The sequence below is a fragment of the Sus scrofa genome, chromosome 5, assembly GCF_000003025.6.
Source record: "Sus scrofa isolate TJ Tabasco breed Duroc chromosome 5, Sscrofa11.1, whole genome shotgun sequence".
Lineage (NCBI taxonomy): Eukaryota > Metazoa > Chordata > Mammalia > Artiodactyla > Suidae > Sus > Sus scrofa.
In genome coordinates, this window is record NC_010447.5 from 33721940 (window position 1) to 33739440 (window position 17501).

Below are 17501 nucleotides of genomic sequence, written 5' to 3' on the forward strand. Positions count from 1 at the left end.
CATATAATCCTCTGTCATCCTCTTTAACCTCCAGGAGTCACTGACAAATGCAGTCAAACAGCTTTTTCTTTGTCATCAACTATAGTCTTTGAACCTCTTATGTATGAATCAGGGGATAACCAGGAAAGATTCAATGCTCAGGATTACACAGCAACACTTGGCTAAACATATAATACTATAATAACTTGTCTTCTTACTGTTTTTCTTCGAAAAGCTCAGTGCACTCACACTTTTATTTCCTCATTTGTTCTAACATTCCTGCATGGGAGGGGAAGATTTATGATAACATTATTTATAAATGGAGAAGTTGAAATAGAGATTAAATCGCTTACTCAATGTTGCATACTTGGGGTGGTAAAGACCACACTGGAATTTGGTTCTCCAAGCTCCTGCCACGAAGTGGCGAGATCATGAGTTTTGGAATTAGAGGGATCTTTGTTTGAACAACCCTGATTTCTGCCCCTTAATAAGAATGTGGCCTTAAGTCAATTACTTCACCTAAGCCTCAGTTTTTCTCTTCTGTACAATTAAGACCATAAAACCTCATAGTAGCATAGTGAAGATTAATTTGGTTTTTTTTTTTTTTTGTGAAGAGTAATTTAGAAAATGCATGTAAAGCCCTGGCACAGAGTAGTTCTCAAATAAGATTAGTTCCACCCCCCAACCCAGTATTATCTGGTTAAATTTCAGTACAAATTGAAAATAATCAAAAAAGAATCCTCCATGAATTTTTTTTCTAGCCTCCTCTCCCAGTGCGAGCAAAACGTGAGTAAAAATGCTTCAACATCATTTAATTCACTGGGAAGAACTTTTGCTTTAGTAGAGTTATTTCCGTGGGGGATGTTTAGAAAAAAGGGGGGATATGTGGAAGACGAGATAGCAGAGTACAGAGGTTCTAAAACTTGAGAATGTATCAGAATCACTGAGAAGGGAAGTTCCTGCATGGCTCAGCGGAAACGAATCTGACTAGCATCCATGAGGACATACCATAGGTTCGATCCCTGGTCTCAGTGGGTTAAGGATCTGGTGTTGCCGTGAGTTGTGGTGTAGGTTGCAGACACGGCTCGGATCCTGAGTTGCTGTGGCTGTGGTAGTAGACCAGCGGCTACCGTTCCGATTCAACCCCTATCCTGGGAACCTCCATATACCGTCAGTGCGGCCCTAAAAAAAAAAAAGAAAAAAAAAAAAGAATCACTGTTCTCAGTGAAAACACAGATGGCTGGGCCCCACACCAGAGTTTCTGATTCACAAGGTCTGGAGTGAGGCCTGATAATTTGCATTTGTGACAAATTCAAATTCAAAGATGATGTTGAGGCTACTACTAATCCAGAGACTACACAGAGAAGCACCAGTAGAGTTAAGTGAAATTTTGGGGGCGAGGCCCAGCAATCTGTGTTTTAACCTGACCTCCAGGTAATTCTAACGCACTCTCAAGTTTGTGAACAACTGGCAGCGAAGTGAAAAGCAGCTGAAGAGAAAACTTGCATTCAAATCCTGGCTGCACCATTTACTAGCTAGATGTCTAGATTCAATGACAAACCTTTAGCATGTCTGCATCCCACAGGGAGCCTGACAATATCTGCAATTCAGGATTCCTCTCACTGGCCTTCTAAGCCCTTGGTGGAAAGAGAAGTTAGCGAGTTCTGCCAACCCAGGCTCTGTTTTTCACTTCTTTACACTTCAAGGCACGAAAGGCTGGTAAATTTGGGTATTAGAGAAGTATTTACAAACACTTCTGTGATCATAAAAATAAAATAAACAAGACAGTGCTGTTAAAAAGAAAAAAAAAACACAAAAGCAAACCCAAAGCAAAGGCATCGTTTGCATCTTAAATTCATAATAGCAGGTTCTGAACTATTTCCCTTTCCCCTGCCTTTCTTAATAGGAAAAAAAAAAAAAAAAAGACTTCTCCTCCTCTACAGTTTGAAGAGATGCTTGTAAATTTGTTTTGCAGATAGTGTTCATGCTAAGAGGCTCTTCCTCCACCCCACCCGCCTATCTGGTCTCAGATACAGAAACTGCCTCAGATATTCGGTGCCTTCCTGATTTTGTGGTTAAAGTATCCCTTTTTTTTTTCCCCTTCTTCCCTGCCTGGCATCTGACTCTAGGTCCTCAAACTGTCTCAGCTCATAGCGTCACAAGTATCCAGGCTGGCCCCAAGGACATTCTTTGGCTCACCTACCTTCATTTTTCCCTTTGCCAAAACCTCTACTCTTTATTTCCTTAACTAACCTTTTCTATCGCCTGTTGCTAACCCATAGTTTTCAAAATTACCCTCTGCTAAAGTGACTCTACTAGAGGAAAAATTGTTCTTATTAGTGATGAGGGAAGAAAATTGTTGATTTTTACCCAGTCCTACGTGGATACTAGTACACCACAGCTTATCAAGCATTTTCATTTTGAATTCCTACAAAAATCCAGAGATGATTATATATATATATATGCATACACACACATCAAATACATCAACTGTATTACAAATAAAGAAACAAGCTGAGAGAGGTCAAGCAACTCGCCCAGGGTGGAAAAATAAAAATAAACGACAAGATCCATGCAGTAAGAGTCCAGAGTCCCCAAGCTCTTGACCTCTATTGAAATTCCAAGTGATGATGGAATATAGGAATATAATTTAGTTCCTGCCCTTAAAGAATTTATAATTCTTTTTTTTTTTTTTTTTTTTTTTGGCTTTTTGTTGTTGTTGCTGTTGTTGCTATTTCTTGGGCCGCTCCCGCGGCATATGGAGGTTCCCAGGCCAGGGGTTGAATCGGAGCTGTAGCCACCGGCCTACGCCAGAGCCACAGCAACGCGGGATCCGAGCCGCGTCTGCAACCTACACCACAGCTCACGGCAACGCTGGATCACCACAGCTCACGGCAACGCTGGATCGTTAACCCATTGAGCAAGGGCGGGGACCGAACCCGCAACCTCATGGTTCCTCGTCGGATTCGTTAACCACTGCGCCACGACGGGAACTCCCCAAGAATTTAAAACTTGTGTTGGGGTAGGTGAGATTTATACACACAAGTTAAAATAAAGAGCCACCGTTTTTGTATTGGTACTGGTCTCCTCCTCTGCAAGATGTAGCTAACAGCACCGACCTCAAGGGGCTTGGGAATGATTAAACTGAGTAAAGCGCTTTATACAGCGACTATCACGCAGTATGCGGTCAATATATGTTAACTTATTATTTTTAAAGGAGGCAGATTAGAGTGGTAAGAATACTGGAGAGATCCAGGAGGCGGGTTGTAGGCGCTGGACCGTTGCATCTAAGTTCTCCGAGCCTCGGTTTCCTCTTCTGCAAAAGCAGGTGCCTGGAGTGGAACACGTCGAAGGAGGCAGCGGGAGTCTGGAGAATCGAGGGGCCGCGGCGCAGAAAGGGTTAGCGTCGGATTTGCCGGCGCCGGCGGGAGGGGCTCTGCCCCGCCCCACCCCGCCCCGCCCGGGAGGCGCCGGCAGCTCCAGCCTGTGAGCAGTTCCGGTGCCAAAACCCTTCCCTCCCCGCTCCCCCGGAAGTGCTTTTCCATAGTTCGAGCCGGAGAGAGGCCTTGTAGGTACTGCCGCTGAGGCTCGATCGGCTCGGAAGAGGGGCTCCTGCCTAGGTGGGAGCCCGGGGGTCCGCGCCTGCCGACCCGTGCCCTGCCCGCTCCCAGCGCCCAGGCGGACGGTGAGTGGCCGGCGGAGCTGACTGCGACGGCCGCGGGCCGCGTCGGGGCTGGCGCTCTCGGGCCCCCGCTGCCCGCTTGGGACTCCGGGCTGCAGGCTGGGCTGTCGGGGTTCGAGGAAGGGGGTTGTCGACCGCCGCGGTCTTTGCCGAGCCTGCGGGGCGGGAAGAAGCGGGTGGCTGGGCCGTGGGGTGGGCGGGGCGGAGCCGGGGTGGGGGTTCCTGGAGCTGTTGTTGCTGTTGGGACTCTAGAGTAAGGATGGGCTGGGCCTCCGTCCATCCGACCCCTCACTTAAGCTCCCCCAAGTACTCGCGCTGCCTCTCGGATTTGGTTTTCTCTCTCCGACCCGAGCCTGGGAATCTAGACCTCAGACTCAGTCTTGGGCTGTAGTTCTCGACTTTTGCTGTCTCTGGATCTGTCCTCGGGCTCGGTAGTTAGCTCGGGTTCCAGGGGTGTTGTCTCCTCCGACCCAGGGTTGGGCGATGCGTGTGTAGATGTCGGGGATCTTTTGCAAGGCTTTCCAACCAGACCCGCTTAGGGGTTGCCCAGGATCGATTGGGACCGGTTTTGGATACGTAGGTCACTGTGGGAGCAGCGCGCCTCCCATGATCTTTACTCGCTTGAAAGCTTACTCAAGCCGTTGTTGAAGTGACTTCTTAAAAAAAACAGCTTGCTTGAAGAAAAGCAGTTCAGGTAAATTCCCTCTTTTTCTCGGCAGTAAGAAATGATGCTATTCTCTAATCTGTACTCCTAATTTCTGTGGCTATCTGAAGTCACAGTTGTATGATGAGTTCAGTCTGTGGTTGTTGCACAAATTGACTGCAGAGGGTTGGAGAATTATACCTCCTCTTTCCCGACGTTTATATACCTTCATATTTGGGACTGTCATTTTCCTTAACTTTTAAAGAAAAATTGTTCTCTATAACTCCTAGGAGGTTCCTTATACTGTTACAGCTGTTGCTGCAATGCAGAGGTTCACACAAGTGGGTAGAGGTGTTTTGTTTTATGTTTTTTTAATTTATATTATGAGGTGTTTACTTTGGAGTAATTGAGCATTTCCTAGAGGAGCAAGTGATGTAGGTAGTTTTTTTTTTGGTGAACAGATTTTAGGTAATAAGCTACTCCTGAAAGGTTGGTAGGAAATAGGATTTACTCAATTTAATCGTGATTTTGAAATTATGATCGTAAGAGAAAGCAGTTACTGCAGATTTTGACTATCAGCGGATGACCATTGTTTTTATAAAGTATCTACACAGCACGTTTGTGAAACCTGTGACACTTTCATGTACTTCTTGTCTGGTGCTTATATTAGGGCTTATACTGTAGTTTTTGGGGGTTCTTATCTGCTTCTCTTTCCTCCCACCAGTGAAAGGGGAGGCAATATCATGAATTAGGGAAAATAGACTGAAGTGACAAGTTCAGTGAGCTCTCTTATGCAAAAGAAAATTTATTTTAGGCTTGTTGATATTTAACAGGCAAAGGGTGGATGATTTTTAAAGTTCCTGGAAAAAATTGTAGACAAAAAAGTTAGTTGTCCAACTTTTAGATTTAGATAGAAACCATAGATTCTTAGCTACTTGAAATTCTCTAGTTCTTTTAGAGCATAGGGTTGAAATATTGGAATTGAGAGAATCTGGAAAAGGAGTTAAGTTAGATACGGTTATGGATCCGTCCTGAATGAAGGTATGATAGTTAATGTATTTCAAGGAGAAATAGTTCAAGATTTTTAAGAACAGAAAGAGGTAGGGAAAATCAGATACTTTCAGGTGTTGTAAATTTAATTATGTTCACATCAATTCAGTAGATATTGAACATTTACATTGTAAATTATATTATTCAAGTCAGTTCAACAGATATTGCTATGCTAGGCATCAAGCTATGTTAGACAGCCGTGTAAGAGTAAGTAAAGATATAGCCACAACAACCAAGCTTCGTGGCAATAGTTTTCCAAAGTGTGTCAGAAATCATAATGAGCATGTTAAATATTTAGGCATATTACATTTTTAAATTTTACAATTGGAAGTGAGTGCTGTGTGCTTCATGAAAATCACTGCTAGGCAATATAGCATACTAAGATTAAGTTGTTGCTCTTCCATAGTTTGAAATCAAGAAGGTGATGTCAGATATTTGCATAAAAATTTACAACATATAGAAATAAATGTAAATACTTGCTACATGAGTGGTTTGACCTAAAATTTGGAGTTGTACTAAAGGACAGTGGGTTCATTTTTAGCCAGAGTAAAATGAAAAGTGGTGGAGGTATAGTATTCCTTTATAATGCCTTTATAATGCTTATAAAGATAGCTCTGAAGCAATTATTTATTGAACATTTAGTGAGCACCAGGCTCTATGCTAGTTACTTTACGTACATTTTCTTCTTTTTTTTTTTTACATACATTTTCTAAGCATCACAACAACACCTAAGCATATTGCTTAATAATGACTGATACTTAAATAAGTAACTTAATCTGTACTATGTAGCTAGCAGGTAATTGAGACCCAATTTGAATCCAGATCTGCCTGGTGTCAAAGCCTATGTTTTTGTGCTACAACATGCTACCTCCCAATAAACTGGTAACCTGAGTTCAACATTTCAGAGGGTAAGACTTTTTCTAAGACACAAATTTAGGAACTGGAAGTAGGTGGATGAAGGCTTTTCAAATAAAGGGAATGATGTGAGCACAAGTGTGGAGGTGGGAAATTCATTGTGTTCTCAGGGGACAGTTAGTGTGGACTCGATTACCTAAACATTTTAGGGAATAAGAGATGAGGTTTGAAATTTAATTTGGGGCTGGATTGTTTAAATGTGGTATTTAGGAATATTTGGGAGGTATTGTGACATTACCAAGGTGTAATGGTGTAGTGTGTAGAATGATTGGTTGTAGCAAACCTACTTTCAATAAGTATAAATACTGGGGAAGGGCAGTGGTGTTGGGATGATTTAGTAGGTGGGTGGGAGGAGGAATTGGTGAGAAAGGTTTGGAGGAAGTGGAGGTTGAAGATGACACATTTAAAATATAGGTGATGAGAGTGGTGGTACTATTACTAGAAATATGGGCAAGAAAGGACCTAATGAGATCGGTAAGTTTTTATATACTTGCTAAACACTGGGAATGCTCAGAGGTTTTTGGAAGTATAGGTTTGTAGTTCCTGAGAGAGGTCATTGCAGAGCATTTATTAAACATAGGTGTAGAGAATAATATAAATAGATGTATTAGTTGAATCTATATAAGAAGACGAAAGAGCCAAAGAACAGTTTAGATGAAAAGGCAAAGAAAAAAACCTTTATTTTAGGTGGCATCTGTTTAAAACAGAAGAAAAAGACACTAGATAATTTTTTTCCGTGGGTAAAAAACCTGATAGTCTGTATACTGCTCCCTCACATTGCAGTTTCAGATGGAGAATCTGATCATTGAAAATCTCATTGGGAAACAAAACTTTCTTGCCATTGCTACCAAGAATACTATGCTATTAACAGTTGCAGGGAGGAGGAACTATTTCAGACTCATTTTGTTCAGAGTGGCAACCTTTGCTTACTTTAGAGCTGTTGGGTCGTTTCTTTTGGGCATTTGTTGGCAAGTTATATATGAGGATTTGGAAGCAATTCTCTACTCTAGTATTCTGTTTATTTATGTATATGACTTTCAATTTTGGTTTCAATATCAAGAACTCTGAATGTTCAAAGATAATTTTTGTGTCTCCTGTTTCAACTGGCTGGTAATAGTGCTTTTCATAGAAAATGGTATTTAATTAAATATTTTTCTCCCAACTCTCTTTGATAAGTACTTTTAATTAACATGAGTAGTTTTGTCTCTAATGTTTGGACTATCCTGAATAGATAGAGTGATATCTCTCTCTTTATCCAAAATATAATGATCCATAATATAAAAACTATATATTTTAATTTGGAAACTAATAACTTTAGATTTATAGACTTTCAGGTAGTTTTCTGTTTAGATATTTAAATTAAGGGAACCTGTGTATTGAAGTGTGAACGATTGTAATTATTTGCAGAGTGAGGCTTAGAGTTGTTAACTTTTGAGGACAAGTTGATTATTTTTAGATTGAGTTACCATGGAAGTGTTTATTTCCTTCTTGAGAATTAATACATTCCTTTTGTTTTAGCGATATGTTTTTCACTCTGTCACAGGCACTTGGGAACGTCCTAAGAGTCCTGTGTCCTAAGGTCCTGTGTCGGTTGTTGAGGCAGGGGGTTTTGTGTGTGCTTTGTCTGGGCTGGTTAGCTTAGTTGCAGTGAGCCTGGTATTAATGAGGCAAAGGTCAGGAGTTCCATTTAGCTTTAGCCTGAGCGATGGCCAGGGAGTACACCGAGTACACCTCACTCCCGCCGACAGTCTTGGAAATGCCTCGGTTGTCATTGGTCACAAAGGTGACTGGATTAGGATGGATCTTTTTACCACTGGGAGAATATTAGAGGAAATTTAGCATAATGGTTAGGACCTCTTAACTCCGGAATTAGACAGATCTATGTTAAAATTCTTGATCTGTGACCTTGGGAGCGTCCCTAAACCCCTCCAAGCCTCGATTTCCTCATTATTGAATAGGTTAATATTTGGTTTGGGCATGTCCTACCATTGCTTTCTTTTTCCAAGTGGGAATTAGCAATTTAAGACTTGTGGTTCCCAAATGCTGGACTATGGAGTGGTGTCAGTCCACAACAAAGTTTTCACTTGTCTGAAGTAAAATGAAAATAAGTGAGCTTCTCGTAAAGCTACGTCTACTGAATTCAGAAGATTTTTTTTTCTAAAATTATCTTTTACCATTTTTGGTATCAGCTTACTAGTTTTTTTTTGGTCTTTTTAGGGCCACATCCACAGCATATGGAGGTTTGCAGGCTAGGGGTTGAATCGGAGCTGGAGCCACTTGCCTGTGCCATAGCCACAGCCATGCCAGATCCAAGTCGCGTTTGCAGCCTATATCACACTGCTCATAGCAACACCGGCTCCTTAACCCACTGATCAAGGCCAGAAACCTCTGTCCTCATGGATGCCAGTCAGATTCATCTCCCGCTGAGCCACGACAGGAACTCCTAAGCATATTAGTTTTAAAAAATGAAATAATGGTGATATTCATTTGTAGTTACTTTCTTTATAAATGCCCTTGGCAGAATAAAAGTTGGCAAATCTGGAGTTCCCGTCGTGGCGCAGCAGAAACGAATCCGACTAGGAACCATGAGGTTGCGGGTTCGATCCCTGTCCTTGCTCAGTGGGTTAAGGATCTGGCGTTGCTGTGGCTGTGGTGTAGGGCGGGGGCTACAGCTCCGATTCGACCCCTAGCCTGGGAACCTCCATATGCTGCAGGTGTGGCCCTAAAAGGACAAAAAGACAAAAAGACAAAGGAAAAAAAAAAGTTGGCAAATCTGTGTTGGTCCCCGCAGTTTTTTTTTTTTTTTTTTAAGGAGATTATGGTTTTGTGAAATCTGAAAATCTTAAACAGACGGGGTAGGGGTGGAGGGGAGGAGGGGAGTACACATCCAACATATTTATGCACAGTCAAGTTAGGTCTGGGGTATTTTATACCCTTCTATTACCCTCCAGGGGCTACATTGTGATTCTCAGCTCCATTGAATTTAATTTTGTCAAGTTTTTGACAATAGCTTGTCAGGTCAAGCTATTACTACTTATAGCACTTTTTAAGGAGCAATTCAGATTGTTTTCAGTTGCGTCCAAACAAGTTTCTCCAAATTACTTGTTTAAAGCTGTGTTTCTCAACCACAGTCCCAGGAGGAAACTGGTGAACTGTGGGGGCTGCCTGGGGGTGCTGCTGTTAAGTCATTACTCTGTTGATTAGCCAACAAGATAAATAACTCGCCTTTGACATAGTGAAGTAGTAGAAATTGGCTTTCCTTTCACCTCTTCTGCAGGATCTCTGAAGCCAGAGCAAGAAAAGCTTTTTTATTTAATATAGCAAGTAAACCTTGAGCACATATCAGCATTCAAAATGCTTTCTAGAGAAAGAGAATAGTTTAGTACTTTGCATAATAGGTTATGTAAGTGGAGCCACAGAAGTCCTCCCGGGGACACAAAACAATTATTAGCATAAGCGCTTATTGAAATTTCATTTTGTTGTTTAGAAGAGAGGCTTATTGACTCCCGGGTTCACTTAGAGTTGGAGGGAAAACTTAAGGTGCAAACCTAGTCTAAGTGTTAAATTAAGGTTTAACATTTATTTCCTTTGCGGGTTTTTGATTAGGTAATTTAAAAAATTGAAAGTGCTATAGAAATACTTAATTTGTGTTAGAATGCCTAAAGTAAAAATGTTCGGGTTAAGTTCAAATAGCTTAGACCCGCCATCCTTTAATTTAAAAAAAAAAAACTGGAAGTATGCTGCTTTAGATATTAAGGATTCTATTGTACTGTAGAGTTTTATTGTATATCATTGTTTCCGGTACATTAGAAAGTCATATAGAATTCATTTATTTTAACAGTGCTTAAATTTCACCTTCAGACTGCTCCTAATGGCAGAAATGAGAAGTCTAGAGATGCAGCCCAGAGTGTTCTGCTGCAAGTAGAAAATTTCATGATGCCCATAGGGTTTTTTTGTTTTTGTTTTTGTTTTTGTCTTTTGTCTTTTAAGGGCTGCACCAGAGCGGCATATGGAGGTTCCCAGGCTAGGGTCGAATTGGAGCTGTAGCCCCTGGCCTGCACCACAGCCACAGCAATGCCAGATCAGAGCCAAGTCTGTGACCTTACACCACAGCTCACGGCAACGCCAGATCCTTAACCCACTGAGAGAGGCCAGGGATCGAACATGCATCCTCATGGATCCTAGTCAGGTTTGTTAACCACTGAGCCACGACAGGAACTCCCTTAGGGTTTTGTTTTTAAAAATTCACATGAATTTTGCATTTTCCTGTTTTATATGTATGTAAACACTTGTTTAAAGTATATCAACTGAAGTTGGTGCCCTTAAGAAGAGCCATATGTTCATCCTGTGGATTTTCATATCCTTACGGTGTGGATTATATTAACAGTTAAGTAGCACTGTGCTTAACTATTTAATTTTGGTTCATTAAAAAAAACATTCCTGTGTTCTGATGGTTTTGGTGGGACATCGGGGATGGCAAAGTTAGTCACACTTTGTAGATCTTTCTTAACAAACAGCAAAATACTAAGGAGCTGTGGTTTCATAGAAATAAAATGACTTTGAAAGCAGATTTAATAATTATGAAAGTAAGAACACCTTAAAATTTATTCAGTTATTAATATATTACCAGCATTATAATAAAAGTATAGCAGCACCATCTAATGGAACTTGCTGCAGTGATGAAACTGTTCTATATCTGTACTATTTAATATAGTGACCCTCTTATGGCCACTGAGCACTTAAAGTGTGTCTAGTGTTACAGAGGAATAGAATTTTAAATTTTATTCAATTTTAACTAGTTTACGTGTGAATAGCCACTGGTGGCTTACTGTATTAGTTCCGCACCCCAGGGTTAGGAAAACAAGAGGGAGAAGAGAAGTTAGGAATTTTCATGCCACCCCTTAGCTCAGTTAAAGGCAAAGGTTAGGCACTCAGTAAGGAATTGTCGAATGAAATAACGAATCTTTTTATTGTTTCAGTCTTTTCCTTTTTTGTTTTTTGCCACGCAGTAGCTTGATGTAGGATCTCATTTCCCAGACCAGGGATTAAACCTGGCCTCAGCTGTGAAAGTGCTGAATCCTAACTATTAGACCACCAGGGAACTCCTTATTGTTTCAGTTTTATGTATTTATTTATTTGTAAATTCCTTTTTTTTTTTTTGGTCTTTTTTAGGGCCGCACCAGCCAGGTATGGAGATTCCTAAGATATAGGTAGAATCAGAGCTGTGACTTCTGGCCTACACCACAGCTCAAGGCAATGCCAGATCCTTAACCCACTGAGCAAGGCCAGGGATCAAACCTTCATCCTCATGGATACTAGGCAGTTTCATTGCCACTGAGCCACAACACGAACTCCTTTATCATGCTTGGTATTCAGTAGGCTTTGGAATCTGAAGATTGGTGTCTTTCAACAGTTTGGGAGAACTTTTGGCCATTTTTCTCCTCAAATTTTATCTTCCATAATTTGTATCTGGAACTTGTGTTTGAAGTATTTTAGATGTTTTTAGTGTACCCACTGTGCCTCTTGACCTGTTTTATATTTTTCCTTTCTTTATCTTTCTATATTGTGTTATGGATTTAATTATTCTGGATTTATTTTAACTATTACATCCATTTCTTTTAGTGTGGTAAAATGTAAATAAATAGAATTTATAATTTTAACCATTTTAAAGTATACAGTTTAATGACATTAAGTGTATTCACATTGCTGTGCAACCATCACCACTGTCCATCTTCAGGATTTTTTCTTCATCATAAAATAAACTTCAGGATATCTGTACCCATTGGATAAGAAATCTCTGTTCCTTTCTTCACCCAACCCCTGACAACAGCTGTTTTACTTTTGTGAATTTAGCTGTTCTAGGTACTTCATGTAAGTGGATCATATAGAATTTCTCCTTTTGACTGGCTTATTTCATTCAACATAACGTCTTTAGGATTTACCTGTGTTGTAGCATGTTTATTGAGTTTTAAAAAGTTTTTATTTACTATATTTTTTTTATTTCTAGAGGTTCTCTTCCCTTTTAAGATTGTTTATCCTTTTTTTGGGTAGTTACTCCTTTTTAGTCATGTACTCAAGATATCTTTTATTTCATAATACTCTATTAAATATATTTATTTTTTATTTTGTATCTGATAATTCCAATATCTGAAGTCTGCACATATTTTGCTAGCTCTTTCTTTCTTTTCTTTTCTTTTTTTCTTTTTTTGTGTGCTTTTTTTCAGGCCACATTTATCACATATGGAGGTTCCCACTAGGGGTCAAATCGGAGCTATAGCTACTGGCCTATGCCACAGCCACAGCAACTTGAAATCCAAGTCAAGTCTGCAACCTATACCATAGCTCATGGCAGTGCTAGATCCTTAACCCATTGAGCGGAGCCAGGAATTGAACCCACATCCTCATGGATACTAGTTGGGTTCGTTATTGCGAAGCCACGATGGGAACTCCTGCCTTCTTAATTTGTTTTATAAATTTTTTTTTTTTGTTTTTTGTCTATACCCTTGGCATATGGAAGTTCCTAGGCCAGGGGTCAAATCCAAGCCCCAGCTGTGACTTAACGCCACACCTGTGGCAACACCAGGTCCTTAACCTACTGCACTACAACAGAAACTCCTGCTTTATGATTTGACTATGACATTCCTTAGACATTCCTTTCTCAGTATTAATTTTGCAGAGTGATATTTTTTAGAGTAGCATATAACTTAGAGGTTATAAGTAAATCTCTAGAGATTAATCGAAAGTTTAGGAACACCCCTGTGATCCTAAGCTTTTTATTTTGAAATAATTTCAAACTTATAGTAAAGTTGCAAGAATGATAGAGTAGACTCTTATATACCCTTTGTCTATATTCACCATATTTGTCTTATGGCATATCTTGTACCATATTTGTCTTATGGCATATGTTGTATTTGGTTGTCTTTTCTCTTTAGTCTCCATTAAAAGGAAAGAGTTTCTGGAGTTCCCTTGTGGCACAGCAGGTTAAGGATCCAGTGTTGTCATTGCTATGGCACAGGTTCTATCCCTATCGGCCTGGGTACTTCCATGTGCTGTGTGTAGCCAAAAAAAAAAAAAAAAAGAGGAAGCATTCTTACACCTCTCTTTTGTTTTTATGTAGTTGAAGAATACAGAGGAGTTATAGAGAGTTTTTCAATTTGGGTTTGTCTGATTTGCCTTATGATTTGATTCAGGTTATTTATTTATATTCAGTCAGATTACTACAGGAGTGATACGTCTCTCTCAGGAGATCACATTTGGATGTGTGTAATGCTCATTTGCCCCTTATTAGTAATTTTAATTTTGGTCAGGTTGTTTTCTGGTTTATTCACTGTATAGTTTCCCCCTAAAATTAATAAGCAACCTACAGGGAGATCCCAGTATTTTGTTTTTTCTTAATGAAAAGCCAAGTATTAGTAATAATATACCTTTCATTTATATAGTGCTTTCTAATTAGTCAAGCATTTTTGTACAGATATAGGTTGTTTTATTGCTTTTTAAAAAATTGCTTTTATTGTATTTCACTCTGTTGTGTTCTTCACAAATCAAAGGTTTGTGGCAACCCTTTGTTGAGCTAGTTTATTGGTGCTATTTTCCCAATTAGCATTTGCTCGCTTCTTGTCTTTGTGTTACATTTTGGTAATTCTCACAATATTTCAAATGTTTTTCGTTATTATTATTATATTACAGTGATCTGTAATCAGTGATCTTTGATGTTACTACTATGTCTTGCTGAAGGCTAGGATGATTTTTTAGCAATAGTCTTTTTCAAAACAACTTTATTGAAGTAAGTTTGATTAAAAGTGTTTTTAAATTACGTATATTTTTTAGATGTAATGCTGTTGCACACTTAATAGACTACAGTATAGTGTAAATATGACTTTTATGTACACCGCACAACCAAAAAATTCATGTGACTCTCCTTATTGCGATACTTGCCTTATTTTGGTGGTCTGGAACTGAACCTGCAATATCTCTGAGGTATGCCTGTATTTTATGATCTTACTTTAATCTTTATGGCAATAGTACCTATTTATAGTTCTGGAAACTAAGACTCAGAAACAGCTAATAAGAGGTAGCATTGAAATTCAAACTCTGGTTTTCTTAAGATTTAAAAAAATTTTATTTATTTATTTATTTATTGCTTTTTAGGGCCACACCTGCAGCATGTGGAAGTTCCCAGGCTAGGGGTCGAATCGGAGCTACAGCTGCTGGCCTATACCACAGCCACAGCACTGCAAGATCTGAGCAGTATCTGAGATCTACACCACAGCTCACGGCAACGCTAGATTCTTAACCTACTGAGTGAGGCCAGGGATCAAACCCACATTCTCACAGATACTAGTTGGATTCTTTCCGCTGCGCCACAATAAGAACTCCAAGATTTTTTCTTTAACCAGCTACAGTTGCCTTTTAAGTTGGTAGATAAGACTATTAACTTAGAGTATGGTTTGTGTCTTGTTTACTGTGTTGTCAATACCTTGGACTGTTGAATGAATAAATAGCATATAGACATGAGTTGCTATCTGATGTAAGGGTCCTGTATGGTTGTAGTTCTAATGTAATTGTATTGCTTATGCACATATTTGACATTTATGTATAAATATAGACATATATATTGTATAAGTATATATGGGTATATAATAATATATAAATTGCTTAGAGCCTAAAGCTTGTGTGGAAGGTTTTTTTTTTTTTTTTTTTTTTTTTTAGGTCTGCACCTATAGCATATGGAGGTTCCCAGGCTAGGGGATTGAATCAGAGCTACAGCTGCTGGCCTATACCACAGCCACAGCAACAAAGGATCTGAGCCACAGCTCACAGCAGTGCCATATCCTTAACCCACTGAGCGAGGCCAGGGATTCAACTGTGGATACTAGTTGGCTTCATTACTGCTGAGCCACATTGGGAACTCTGGAAGTGTTTTTTTGATAGTATGCATAACTCTAGCTAAAATTTTTTTTAGATTAAAAAGTCGATGGATTTGCACATAGCAAAGAAAATTTGGCTTTCTTAAAGGCATTAGGTGTTAGAAATTGATGAGGCAGATTTTCTGATATCAGTTCAGTTCTTTTTCTAATTATTAAAGAAGTCTAAGATTTAGATGATCAGAGCAGATGACTTAAAGTTTTTCTAAGGTCAACTTTTTCATCGATACTAGAATGTAGTGTTGGTTAATATAATCTTTTGACCTGGTAAAAGCTAGGCCCTATCTAGATTCATCTTTTTTTCCTCTTACCTCCTACCTTCTACCTTCCATTCTTTGTTAAAGCTGGAGGAACTTGGGCATAGAACCTTGGTTAGAATACTAATTCATTCCATGGCTCAGGATATAGTCATTGGGAACATATTAGATATCAAGAACCATGCTAGATATTGACGTTTAAATGGTGAATTAAGATAGATGTGGTTGCTATCATGGAGCACCATCCAGAGATGACAAACTGTTACATCTTTTGTCAGTCATTTTTTTTTTTAAAGTTGGATATATATAAGAAAATCTTATTTATTTATTTATTTATTTATTTTTGTCTTTTTTGCTATTTCTTTGGGCCGCTCCTGCGGCATATGGAGGTTCCCAGGCTAGGGGTCCAATCGGAGCTGTAGCTGCCAGCCTACGCTGGAGCCACAGCAACGCGGGATCCGAGCCGCGTCTGCAACCTACACCACAGCTCACGGCAACGCCGGATCGTTAACCCACTGAGCAAGGGCAGGGACTGAACCCGCAACCTCATGGTTCCTCGTCGGATTCGTTAACCACTGCGCCACGACGGGAACTCCCCGAAAATCTTATTTATATCTGTTGAAACTTTTCTGGCGAGGGAAGAAATTCTGAGGACTTAATGGATTATGTAAGGATAGTGTTTGAGACTGAAAACTATTCAGTTAAGCATATTCTGAAAGTTGACTGGTAGCTTTAATTTAAATTGAAGCTTTTTATTAAAGCCTGACCTAAGGAAATTACATTCATTATAAAGACTGCCATTTGCCACCTTTGGGGTTTTGTGAATAGTTCCTAGTACTAGTTTCTTAGAAGTCATTTATTACATGGCTCTTTTTACATTCCCTTGTCTCCCACCCCCTCAAAAAAAGTGTAATATTATACATAGAAGTGCATGTAATTTTTTTTTTAACTTTTTTTTTTTTTTGTCTTTTTGCTATTCTTTGGGCCGCTCCCGCGGCATATGGAGGTTCCCAGGCTAGGGGTCTAATTGGAGCTGTAGCTGCCAACCTACGCCAGAGCCACAGCAACGCCGGATCCGAGCCACGTCTGCAACCTACACCACAGCTCATGGCAACGCCGGATCGGTAACCCACTGAGCAAGGGCAGGGACCGAACCCGCAACCTCATGGTTCCTAGTCGGATTTGTTAACCACTGCGCCACGACGGGAACTCCCTTTTTTTAACTTTTATTTTGAGGTAGAGACTCATAGGAAGTTGCAAAAATAGTAGCGCTCTCTGTATTCTTTAACTCAGTTTCCTCAGTAGTGACATCTTACATTACTATCATAGTGTAGGAAAATGAGGAAATTGATACTGATACATTACTGTTACCTAGAAAACAGACCATGTACAGATATCATCTACATTTCTATGTGTGTGTAGTTCTGTGCACTTTTACCCCCTGTATGGTTTTGTGTTACCACTACCGCAATCAAAGTACGAACTGTTCCATCAGCACAGGATTCCCTGGTGCTTACCTCTGTGTATTCACATTATATTCACAACCCAACCCATCACTAGTTTTGTCCTTTTGAGAATGTTATATGAATGAAATTATATAGTGTGTAACCTTTTGAGATGCTTGTTTTTAAAAATATAGTTTTAATTCTAAATATAAAATAACATTTCAGAAAGGTTAGACAGTAAAAAACCAGATTTTGAATCAATCACTCTAATAGTTATCATTTTTGGTTTTTTTGCTGTCACACCCTCCTTTGGCTGTACCTGCGGCATGCAGAAGTTGCCAGGCCAAAGATCAAACCTGTGCCACAGCAGCAACCAGAGCCACAGCACTGACAATCCCAAATCCTTAACCTGCTCAGCCACCAGAGATAGCCCTTTTTATGTGATGTTTTATATAATGTTTTATGTCGTATTTCTAGTGTATGCTCAATTTTGTTTGCTTTTTTATTTTTATTTTATTTTATTTTGCTTTTTAGGGCCACACCTGTGGCATATGGAAGTTCCCAGGCTAGGGGTCGAATCAGAGCTGCAGCTGCTGAGCTGTACCA

General features: G+C 39.7%; 1 protein-coding gene across 7 annotated transcripts in view; it reads left to right on the forward strand.

Annotated features, from left to right (window-relative positions):
• The window catches only part of FRS2 (fibroblast growth factor receptor substrate 2), a 127521-nt gene continuing 113512 nt past the window's right edge, over positions 3493-17501 (forward strand). Inside the window, exon 1 of one of the 7 annotated variants that reach the window (XM_021091057.1) lies at positions 3493-3664. The gene's annotated coding sequence lies outside the window, so the exon portion shown is untranslated. 7 annotated transcript variants of the gene reach the window in all.